The sequence below is a fragment of the Penaeus monodon genome, chromosome 16, assembly GCF_015228065.2.
Source record: "Penaeus monodon isolate SGIC_2016 chromosome 16, NSTDA_Pmon_1, whole genome shotgun sequence".
Lineage (NCBI taxonomy): Eukaryota > Metazoa > Arthropoda > Malacostraca > Decapoda > Penaeidae > Penaeus > Penaeus monodon.
In genome coordinates, this window is record NC_051401.1 from 10,928,127 (window position 1) to 10,940,626 (window position 12,500).

A 12,500-nucleotide genomic window follows, 5' to 3' on the forward strand; every position below is an offset into this window, starting at 1 on the left:
TAAAGATGACTAAGGGAATGAAGGGGAAAAGGGGAATAGTAAAATGGTTGGGGTTTGATGGGGGGGGGAACAGCCCTTTTCACGCACTCGAAAAAAAGGAGGAGCAATAGAAAAAGGAAAGGTGATTTGGGGTACTTTTTAAATTGGGTTTTATTTTTTGGGAAAAAGGGTTCCCTTTTTTTTTTTTTTTTTTTGATGTGTGTTTTTCGTAGATGGTATCTCTTTTGCTTTTTTTATGTTTGTGTTTATATATAGGCGTATATCTTTTGATAAAAAAAAAATATTTCTATAAAAGTGTATCTTTTGTGTGTTTTTTGTCGATTTTTATAAACCTGTTTTTTTTTTTTTTTTTTTTTTTTTTTTTCTATAGACGTATCTTTTGTGTTTTTGCTTTTGTTTATTTTTAGAGAAGAATTCATTGTGGTTTTATTTTTTGCGTATTTCCACAGACATATACCATTTGAATTTTTGTTTTTGTGTATTTCTATAGGCATGCGGGGATTCACACTAAACAAATTATCAATAAAACAACGAAGTAAGGAAAAAAAAAAGAAAAACACAAAACGAAACCGAAGATTTTTCGCTGAAGAAGCAATACAGCGAAAAAAAACTTCCGCAAATTCGTGTGTTTTCATGATCTTCCTTTCATTCTTTTATTCCCCCATTTTTTCCCATTTTTTGTATTCGAGAATTTCTGTTTTTGTGAAATCCCCAAGTGTTCTTTTCTTTCTGTTTTTTCTTTTTTTGTATTTTGGAAAGTTATTTATGTGTTTTTTTCTGATTTTTTCTCTGTTTACGTATATTTTTGCTTTTACTACTTTTTTTTTTTTTTTTTAATTTTTTGAATTTCTTTGACAGAATTTTATTGCATTGCTTTAGATTATTTATAAATGTGTATTTTCCCCCCAAAAAATCGTAAATGCTGTTGCTTCCGATTCTAGTTACAAATATACGAAAAAATATCATCCCATTATTTAAAAAAAACAAAATTTTCTTCCGCCGATAAGCCCGATCCCCTATTTAATAAGAAACTTTTAAACATTTTTCATATCCCTAATAAAAACCCAAATATTTCCTGGCAATTTCCTACCCCTGTTATTTCGTGGAAGGCCAAGATATGTGGTTTACTACACAATCCCCAGGGCAAATCTAAAAATTTCCTTCCCCGAATAAAATGGTTCCGATTAAAGGGTTTTTGTTGATAGCGAGCTCCCGGGGAGTATAGCACCCCGGTTCTCTCCTCTCTCTCTCTCTGTTCCCCCTTCTTTTCTGCTTTTCATCTTATGAAATTTTTTTTCTATTCTCTCTCTTCCCCTCTCTCCCTCTCTTATTTATTTTCTTTATACTGCCTGTTTTTTCCTCCCTTTTTGCATTTAAAAATTTTTGTTATGTCTGTTTGGTTCTTTCTTCCTCCTCCCTTCTCTGTCTTCCTTTTCTACCCTCTCCTTTTCTCTTTCTCGCCCCCTTTCCTTTTCTTTTTCTTTTGTGTTTTATTCAATTATTCTGTTTCTTTTTTGCTGCTCCCTTCCCCCTACTTCTTTTTCATTTTGTTTGTTGTCAAACCCGTTTTTGGGCTGCTTTTTTTGCCTGTTTTCTGCTGTCCACTGTCCTTTCCCCTCCTCTCCTCTCTCCTCTCTCTCCTCTCTTCCTTCTCTCCCCTCTTTCTCTTCTCCTCTCTCCCCTCTCTCCACCCCCCCCGTTTACACCCTCTCTCCTCTTCTCCTCTCTTCTCCTCCTTTCCCTCTCTCTTCCCCTTCTCTCCTTCTCTCTCTTCTCTCTCTCTCCCTTCCCCTCTTTTTCTCCCCCTCTTCCTTCTCTTTCTCTCCCTTTTCTCTTTATATATCTATTTCTTCTCCTATCTCTCTATTCTTATCTTTTTTTTTTTTTCTCCCCCCCCCCCTTTCCCCTTTTTCTCCCCTTTTTTTTTTTTCTCCCTCCCCCCCTTCTCTCTCTTTTTTTCTCTCTCCTCCCCTCCCTCCTTTTTTTTTCCCCCCTTCTTCCCCTCCCTCCTCCCCCCCTTTTCCCCCCCCTTTTCCCCTTTCTCTCTTTATCCCCCCTCCTGTGTTTCCCCCCCCTTTCCCCACCCCCAACCCCTTTAGAACACCCACTAAATAAAGAGAAACTCTACCATTCAACTTTGGGCTGATTCCCGCCGGGACAGCAGAGCGGGATCGGCGGGGAGAGAGGGGGGAGGAAAAGAGAGAGAGAGAGAGAGAGGAGAGAGAGAGAGGGGGGAAGAAGGGAAAAAAGGGAAAAAGAGAAAAAGGGGAGGGAGAGAGAGGGGAGAGGAGAGAAAAGAGGGGGGGGGGGGGGGGGGGGAAAAAAAAAAAAAAAAAAAAAAAAAAGAGGAGGGGGGGGGGGGGGGGGGGGGGGGGGAAGGGGGGAAAAAAGAGGGGAAAAGGGGGGAAAGGGGGGGGGGGGGGGGGGGGGGGGGGGGGGGGGGGGGGGGGGGGAAAAAAAAAAAAAAAAAAAAAAAAAAAAAAAAAAAAAAGGGGGGGAAAAAAAGGGGGGGGAAGGGGGGAGGGGGAAAAGGGGGGAAAGAGAGAGGGGAGAGAGGAAAGAGAGAGAGAGAGAGAGAGAGTAGAGAAGAGAGAGGAGAAGAGAGAGGAGAGAAGAGAAAGGAGAGAAGAGAGAGGAGAGGGGAGAGAGGAAGAGAGGAAGAGAGAGAGAAGAGGAGAGAGAGAGAGAAGAGAGAGAGAGAGGAAAGAGAGAGAGGAGAAGAGAGAGGAGAGAGAGGAGAGGAGAGAGAGAGGAGAGAGAGAAGAAGAGAGAGAGAGAGGAGAGAGAGAGCCCCAGAGGAGAGAGAGAGATAGAGAGAGAGAGAGGAGAGAGAGAGAGAGAAGAGAGAGAGAAGGAGAGAGAGAGAGAGAGAGAGAGAGAGAGAGAGAGAGAGAGAGAGAGAGAGGAGAGGGAGGGGGGTGGGGTGTGGGGGTGGAGGAGGATTGAAAAGGAAAGGGTGAGAGGATGAGAGAAGGAGGAGGAAGAAGAAAAGTGGGAGAGGAAGAGAGAGGGTGAGATAGACGGAGGAGAGGGGGAGAGAAGACAATGTGTAGGGGAGGAGGAGAGGGAAGGAAAGTGGGATAGATGGAGAGAGGGAGAGACGGAGGAAGGTTGAAAATGAGAGTGAGGGAGAAGCGATTAGAAAAAAGGAGAGGAGAGAGAAGGGAAATGGGGGAGGATAGAAGGTTGAAAAGGAGAGGAGGAGAAAAGAAGATGGGTAAAGGGGGGAGGAGAGAGAAGAAAAATGGAAGAAGGAGACAGAGGGAGAGATAAAGGAAGGGAAAGAAGTAGACGGCGAGGAGCGAGGAGTGGGAGAAGGCGAGGAAGGAGAGGAGATGAGGAAAAGTTAAGAGGAAGAGAGATAGAGAAATAGACTGAGAAGGGGAAAAGAGGGAGAGGGAGAATAAAAGAGTAGAAGAGCAGGAGAGAAGGGGAAAGGATAGAGCAAAAGAGAAGAGTTGGGGAGACAGAATGAGGGGGAGAGATGGAGGAGGGGAGATGAGGATACGGGAGGTGGGGGAAAGGGGAAAAACGGAAGAGGGGAGAGAAGGATATGAGAGAAGGGATAAAAGGGGAGACAGAGAGGAGGGAAGAGAAGGAGACGGTAGGGAGAGGGGAAGGGGGAGAAACGGAGGAGGGGAGAGAGGGAGACGGGGGGTGGAAGGGGGAAAGGAGGAAAGAGAGAGAGAGAGAGAGAGAGAGAGAGAGAGAAGAGAGAGAGAGAGAGAGAGAGAGAGAGAGAGAGAGAGAGAGCACACAGCGCCGGGATGTGCGTTTTGTCCTGGAAAAACACCTTTTGTAAGCCGGGCTCTTTTATTTGCGGATGCGGTCGCTGGTGTGCCGAGCTTGGTACAACTTTTTTGTTTCAATCTGTCCATTTTTTTTTGTTTCGGTTGGTTTTGCCTTTTTTTTTTTCAAATCGTGATGTCATCATAAGTCATTGGTGATAAAGAGGACAATCAGTATCAGAGATTGCGATGGATTTTGAATATAATATAATTGCAGTCTGTGAGAAAGCGTACAGATAATAGAAACATTCAATCAGAATGTTATCAATCTCATGTATTGGCCATATAACACCCATATGGCATTAAACAAAGACTATCAGTATGGCAACAGTGGATATTCTATACAGCTATCACTTTTTTCCCTTCCTTCTTTTATAATATTTCTCCCTCTTTTTTTACCCCTTTCATAATATTTCACCTTCTCTCATAAAAATAGACACAACACTAGGTATTACAAAGTATTATGTGTAAACGCATACAGAGGCGGTGACGAAAGAAATGTCTGGCTTTGAATCCAGTAAGTTGCGTGAATCCGATCGCCTTTTACGAACGACGCCTGGGAGCAGCGGAGACTCGCATACCCATAATCCTCTGCGGGTCATGGCGGAGAAACTGAAAACCTGAGATTATCATAAAGCTCGCTTAACCGGACACAGATCCATCCAGGCGGTAACTTAACCCCAGTATATGTGGGAGTCGTAAATCCTTTTTTAATTGTTCGTCTGGTACAAGCGAATTGGGTCCGCATCCTGCAAGCATGACTATGAAGTCTGCCTGTGTGATTCCTCCCCGCTGTTTGTCCGTCTGTCTGTCTGGGGCTGTATATATATCCCTGTCTTTCTTTCTCCCTTTCTCTGTTTATTCATCCGATCATCTGTCTTTCTCTTTCTGCTTTTTTTCCCTTTCCTTTTTTTGCTTCTTGGTCCATCTCTTCTTTTTCGTTTTTATTTATTTCTCCCTCTCTGTCTTCCTCTTTCGCATTTTGCGCGTATTTTTTCTTTTCTCTTTTCTTTCTCTCTTTCTTTTCCGCTTCTTGTTCTCTTTATTCATTTTCATTCGTTCATTCACCAACCCCTCTCTCTCTATGTAGATATTTATATATATATATGTATATATATACATATATATATATATATATATATATATATATATATATATATATATATATATATATATATATATAAGAGAGAGAGAGAGAGAGAGAGAGAGAGAGAGAGAGAGAGAGAGAGAGAGACAGAGAGAGAGAGAGAGAGAGGAGAGAGAGAGGGAGAGAGAGAGAGATAGATAGATAGATAGATAGATAGATAGATAGATAGAGAGAGAGAGAGAGAGGCATATACATATATCTATCTGTCTATCTATCTATCTATCTATCTATCTACATATGTATCTATATCTATATGTTTTTTTCTCATTCTCTTGCCCATCACCCTCTCTCTTTCTCTCCCTCTCGTTCTCACTGTCTCTCTCTCTCTCTCTCTCCTCTCTCTCCTTATATCTGCTTCTCTTTCGCAAACGCAAATTCTCACTCTCTTTCTCTTCTTATCTATTTTTCAATCTTCCTCACATGATTTAAGAGGACAGCACAACAGAAGGAGAGAGAGAGAGAGAGAGAGAGAGAGAGAGAGAGAGAGAGAGAGAGAGAGAGAGAGAGAGAGAGAGAGAGAGAGAGAGAGAGAGAGAGAGAGAGAGAGAGAGAGAGAGAGAAGAGAGAGAGAGAGAGAGAGAGAGAGATGAGAGAGAGAGAGAGAGAGAGAGGAGAGAGAGAGAGAGAGAGAGAGAGAGAGAGAGAGAGAGAGAGAGAGAGAGAGAGAGAGAGGAGAGAGAGAGAAGAGAGAGAGAGAAGAGAAGAGAGAGAGAGAGAGAGAGAGAGAGAGAGAGAGAGAGAGAGATTGAGAGAGACAAACAAAGAGAAATAGGCAGACAGACAGACAGACAGACAGATAGATAAAGAGAGAGAATAGCTGATGCCGTTAGAAGGGTGAAGGAAGACGCAGTTTAAAACCCGGAAACATTACAAGAGGGGAACGGTCTCCTTGAAAGGGTTAAATACATGGCCATAAAAGAGTGAAGATGTATGTAGCGGATGTGTATGGCGAAATACGTGCATTCTGAAGTGTTTTAAGAAGTCAGTGAGGATTCAGTGGGAGGATTTTAATGCGTGGATTTGTAATTGAGGAATTTATTGCGCGAAAAAAGTTATGGTTCTTCAGTATTGATTTATGGATTTAAAATTTTGTAAAGAAAAAATCGGAGGAGAAAGGTAGAAACAATGATGAAACAATGAAACGAAGTGAACGAAAAAAAAAGAACAAGAATAAAAAAGAGACAAACCAAGAGAAATGAAAGTCAAATAAAAGAGAGTGAACGGGTTAATGATTCTGTGGCAGTGGTTCCAGCAGCCGCCACCAGAGGGAAGCACCATTAGGGCTCCCGATGAATTTCTCAAACACACTGGAAAACTTTTCTTCCGGTCTGACGCACTTGGCAGAGTTTTATCTCGAGATCCATCAGCTGAGAGCGAGAGGCACTGTTAAGATGCAGCGATAAGGCATTGAAAACGCTTAAGAAGATCGCGTTCCACCGATCCCCCCTTTCCTTATAATTTCTAGACCATGTTAACTGCCTTTTCGATCCTTTACTATATATCAAGTGGATACCATTATCATTACAAGATCATGCTTTGCGTTACGAAAATAGCTATTATATACGAGGAAGAGAGAAAAGAGAAAAGTCCTTGTGTGACTAACAGGTAGTATCTCTCATAGCAACGTGCTGCAACTTTGCATTGTTTACCAACTAGCAAGGTTGTTCTCGGTGGTCGTGGGAGCAATGAAGCCATTTTTTTGTGAGAATTGCAAAACTTGGGACCGAGAGGCTAGCAAAAGTAGTGTTGTGTGTCGCGTAACAGCGTTCATTTACCTTATATAATGCTTGAGGACAATGTAACCTACATACGACTGTTCACATTTGTGTCTTTATCTTTTCACTTTCTTATATCCTTCCTTATCTTTTTTTCTTAGAAAGATTGGGAAATTAGATGTTTAGATGAACTGCATAAGACAATGAATATTTTTTTTCTCAAAATATTATGCGAAAAAAACAAAAAAGCTAAAGAATTGTTACTTAGAACTGGAATTACTTACTTGAAGTTTATTCTTGCACTTCCACAGGGATAACATAACATGTAAAGAAAATATAAATGAAAAATAAAAGTCATCAGGTAGATTTACTTTCACTCCTTATCAGTCTACCATTATGCCTTTCCCTTAGATTTGTTTATCTATTTACTATCGACTCATGCCCACCCCAACGCCGACTCCTACAGTTTTCTCTTGCCCATTGCTCCCTTAATCTCCCCTTACCACCCTTTACTCTCCCTCTCCCTATCCCTACAGTCTCCCCTTGCTCTCTTACCCATTAGTTTGCCGCTCCCTGAATTCTGTAATTTCCTCCTGCCCCTTAATCCATTGTGTCTCATTTTATTCCTTAACCCCTTAGTCTCCTCCCCCCCACATAGTCGCCCCTTTCCCCTTACCCTCATAATCTCCCCCTTACCCCTTACCTCACTCCCTTAGCCTCCCCTTTACCCCCTTGCCCCCTTAATCTACCCCCCCTTCTCCCCCAAGAGAAGTTTTGCTGGTCCCGATCGGTGATGGATGGGCGGTGGAACTGACCTTAGATCCACACAACGCGAAATGATTAGATTATAGGGGAGGGGGGCGTGAGATCCCTTCCCCCGTTGCTGTGTTTTGTGGGCGAGACGATCCATTATACTAGTTTGGGGGTCTAAGTGATCTCTCTCTCTCTCTCTCTCTCTCTCTCTCTCTCTCTCGTTCTTCGTTGATCGTTCTCTCTCTCTCGTTCTTCGTTGATCGTTCTCTCCCCCCCCTCTCTCTCTCTCTCTCTCTCTCTCTCTCTCTCTCTCTCTCTCTCCCTCTCTCTCTCTCTCTCTCTCCACACACACACACACACACACACACACACACACACACACACACACACACACACACACAAATAACATCAACATACAAAACACAATATATATATATATATATATATATATATATATATATATATATATATATATATATATATATATATATATATATATCCTCTTTCTTCCTCTATGACTCCCTCTTTCTCTCATTCTCTTTCTCCTCCGACCATTCTCATTCTTTCTCTCCATCTATCTATCTGTCTCTTTCACTACCTCTGATTTAGCATTATCTCTCTCATTCACTCTCTTTTGTTCCCGCCCTCGTTTCTTCCTCCTCCTTCTCCCTCTCTCCCACTTCTATCTTTTTTTTATCTCTTATCTCCCGTGTAAGGAAAGTGAGGCCGAATGCTCTGCGAACCGGAAGTGCTTATCAAATTTGGTCTGGCTGAGGTCTTACGTTTGGATTCTTTCCCCATTCATATCTCTTCGTTCGTTCTTCTTCCTCTTTTTTATTCATTCATTTTTTTTTTCTTGGTTTACCTCTTTGTGTCTTTCTCCTTCGCTATATCTGTCTAATTATCTTTTTTTTTTTTTAACGTAGTTTCATCATCTTCTCCCTCTTTCTCCGCCTCCTCCTCCTTTTCCACTTACCTTTCCCTCCCCCTCACCTCCTCCCTACCTCCTCCTATCCCCACCTCCCTCCCTCCTCCCTCTATCCCCACCTCCCTCCCTCCCTCTATCCCCACCTCCCTCCCTCCTCCCTCTCTACCCCCACCCCTCATCACCTACTTTCTCTCAACTTCTTTGAAAATCTCTCCTTTTGAACCAACAATAGAGAGACACATCTAACTTCTTCTCCGTCGCCGACCTGTTAGTGACATGTGATACATAGAACTCTGTAACGCACTATGAATAGCACAAGTACGATGGACTCGCTATGGAGGTCGCAATGGTCTTGTTTCCAGGGCTGGATATCCGGAAATGTTTTTTTGTAATCATTATAGTCTATCTTATCTTATCATAATTATCAATATTATTTATCTTATTGTCATTATTATCATTATTACTTATCTTATTGTCATTATTATCATTATTATTATTATTACTATTAGTATTATTATTATTATTATTATTATTTATTATTATTTTTTATTATTATTATATTATATATCATTATTATTATTATATTAATCATACTATTATTATTATTATTACTATTATTATCATTATCATTATCATTATCATTATTATTATTATTATTATTATTATTATTATTTATTACTATTATTATTATCAACATCATCATCATCATCATCATCATCATCATCATCATCATCATTATCATATTATTACTATCATCATTATTATTATTTTATCATTATTAATATTATTGATATAATCATTTGCAAATTATCTGATTTCGTGTTTTTCTGTTCCTGTTCTTGGTTCATATCCTTAATATTTTAACTGATTTTTTATTATCGTTATGTTAACGGCTATTATTATTATCATCATTGTTACCCATATTATAATAATAATAATAATTATAGTTATTATTATTATCATTATTGTTATTATCAAATTAATATCATTACTGTTATTATTGATATTATCGTTATTATTATTATTATTATTATTATTATTATTATTATTATTATCATAAATTTCTTTACATTGCTAGCTTTTAGCGGACATAACCGGGTCCATTCTTTGGTCATTGGGTTATGTTGCTTTTACTTCACGGATAACACTTTGCGAAGGATGTGTGCGGTGCCGAGTAGTGTGGTCTTCTGAAGCTTTTGCAATTTGATGTTACCAGGGATTTTCTTGATGAGATCTTCTGTCCCTTCCTTTATGATCCCGAGAGCTCCAGTTACTACTGGCACAGTTGTTGTCTTCATACCCCACATTCATTCGATTTCGATTTCCAGATCTTTATACTTTGATAGCTTCTCTACAACTTTGACAGAAGTGTTCTTGTCAGTCGGGATGGACACATCGATGAGTAGGCAGCTTTTGGAATCTTTCCATTTTATTATTATATCTGGCCTGTTTGCTTTTATCTCTCGATCGGTGTGTACTGGCATGTCCCATATGATCGTGGTGTTGCCGTTGTCAACTACTTCTCTGGGTTATGATCGTACCATTTTTCTGTTACTTGTATGTTCTGGCTTTTGCAGATATTCCAGTGTATGTAAGCTGCACCTTGTTGTGTCTGTGCAAGTACCCGTCTTGCTGCTCAGGGCATCCGGATGTCATGTGATCAACTGTTTCTTGGAATCGACCACATATTCGGCAGTTAGGGTCGCTGCCATTCTCGATGATCTTTGCTTGGAGGTATTTGGTTTTGATGGCTTGATCTTGGGCTGCAATAATGAGTCCTTCAGTTTCTGATTTCAATCCTGATGTTTTGAGCCATTTGTTACTTTGGTGTTGATCTACATCTCCATCTTCCAGGCGTTTGGCATACTGTCCGTGCATCTCTTTTTCTTTCCACTTTCCTTTTAGTTGTTTCTGCAGCCCTTCTTGAGCTGTAGAAACATATGATGTTGCAGTATCTTTCTCGTCTTTAGTTGTTTCGGGTGCATTTATTTGGTTCTTGAATTTAGATGATTGTTTCACTATGGAGTATTTCTTTTTTTGCTTCTCATGTTCTGTTGCAATCTTTAGGAGATTGTCGTCTTTGGTTTACAGGCATGTGTCTAATCCGATGGTGGTTGCATTGTAGGTTGATTCGAGATGGATTAGACCTCTTCCGTCTTCTGATCTTGGGATATACATGCGGTCCACGTCTGCTTTTGGGTGGTGCATTCTTTCGGTTGATAAAATCTTGCGGGTCTTTCTGTCAAGATTCTGTGTTTCTTGTTCAGTCCAATCTATTATATTGAAGCTGTAGGTAACGACTGGTACTGCTAATGTATTAATGGCATTGATTCTATTGGTAGCGTTAAGTTCTGATTTGGTGATCATTCGTACCCGTCTATAATATTCTTTCCTGATCTTTTCCTTCATCATCGCATGCTGGATTCCATCTCCTTCATTTATTCCTAAATACTTGTAAGAATCTTCTGGATCGAGTTCTTTGATGGTCGTGTCGATGTCAATCTGGATGTTCTGGCTGTTTGTTAACTTTCCTTTTTGAAGGTAGCTTTAGCGCATTTCTCAAGGCCAAACTCCATTCGGATGTCATCACTAAAGGTTTTTACAGTGTGGAGGATGCCTGTTTGCTCTTTGTCGTTCTTTGCGTAGGTCTTAAGATCATCCATATAGAAGAGATGATTGATTTTCTCTCCTGATTGTGTATTGTAGCCATATCCAGTCTCATTTAGCAGTGATGACAGTGGAGCTAGTGCCACACAGAACAGCAAGGGTGAGAGGGATCGCCCTTGGAATATACCGCTGTTGATGTTAAGCGGTTTTGATTTCAGTTGGCCCTCTGTGTGGTTTAAGACTAGAGTCGTGCTCCACTGTCTCATGTTCTGGGTCAGAAACTGGATGAGTATTGGTGAGATCTTGTAAATACTCAGGCATTTGAGAATCAGTCATGAGGCACAGAATCAAAAGCTTTCTTGTAGTCTATCCATGCAGTTGTTAAGTTTTTCTTTCTGGATTTTACTTCTTCAAGAATAGCTTTGCTTATTAGGAGTTGATCTTTGCACTTGTAACTTCCTTTCTTGCATCCTTTTTGTTCATTAAGGAGGAGATTGTTTGTTTCATTAAGGAGGAGATTGTTTGTTAGGATTGATGTCAATATCTTATATGTTGTAGGGAGGCATGTGATAGGCCTGTAGTTTTTGGGTACTTTAGTCTCTTCTGTCTTAGGGAGTAAGAAGGTGGTGCCATTTGTCAGCCATGCTGGGCAGTTTTCTGGGTTTTCAATACTTTCGTTAAATGCTTTTGCAAGGGCGCAATGAAGTGATGTCATATGCTTAATCCAGTAATTTGCGACTCCATCGATTCCAGGTGTTTCCCAGTTACTGGTCATTTTGATTGCCGTCTTTGTTTCTTCCAGGGTTATGCTTGCCCAGTCCTTTGGTTTCCATTTTCATTATCTTTTTCAATTTTGCTTTCAGTTTTATTGTATGTCTTTGTTTTTCCCAGATGTTAGTCCAATAGCTTTCCACTTCAGTCATGTTTGGTGGTTCCTTGATCTCAGTTGTTTTCTTTCCTAATTCTCGGTAGAACTTCTTTGCATTTTCTGTGAACAGTTTATTGTGATGGTAAAATTTCTTTCGTTTGGTAAATCTTCTGACTCTTTGTGCTTTCGCCTGGATGAGTTGTTTTAGCTTTTCAATTACCGTTGGTACTTCCGTCTTTGCCTTGATCTTGTGTCTTCTGTAAAGTTGAGATTTCTTTCTTTCACTGATGATGTTGCCCTTCTTTATTTCTGTTGGGACGGATATGTCTCCTTTGATACTTTGTATCTCGCTTTCAATTTCCTTTTGCCATTTGGGTTTGTTCGATTTTCTTGGTTTCTTGGTTCGTCTGCTTTGTTTTATACCAAGGGATGCTACTATTGCGCAGCCAGCTGCATACAAGAGATGGCTGATATTTGTTACCGTCATCTCTATTGGTGATTGGATTTTGATCAGGTGTATCGCTGAATTTGCTGCTGCTATCGCTTCTTTTGCCTTTTTGTCATGTCATATCTTCGGAATGGGTAGTCTTTCGCTGATTGGCGTTTCTTTTGCCGTTTCAAATCTTCTCAGGATATCTTCTTTCATGGGGGTTATTCTGTCATTTTCTTCGTTCATACTTTCTCCTTCATCTGA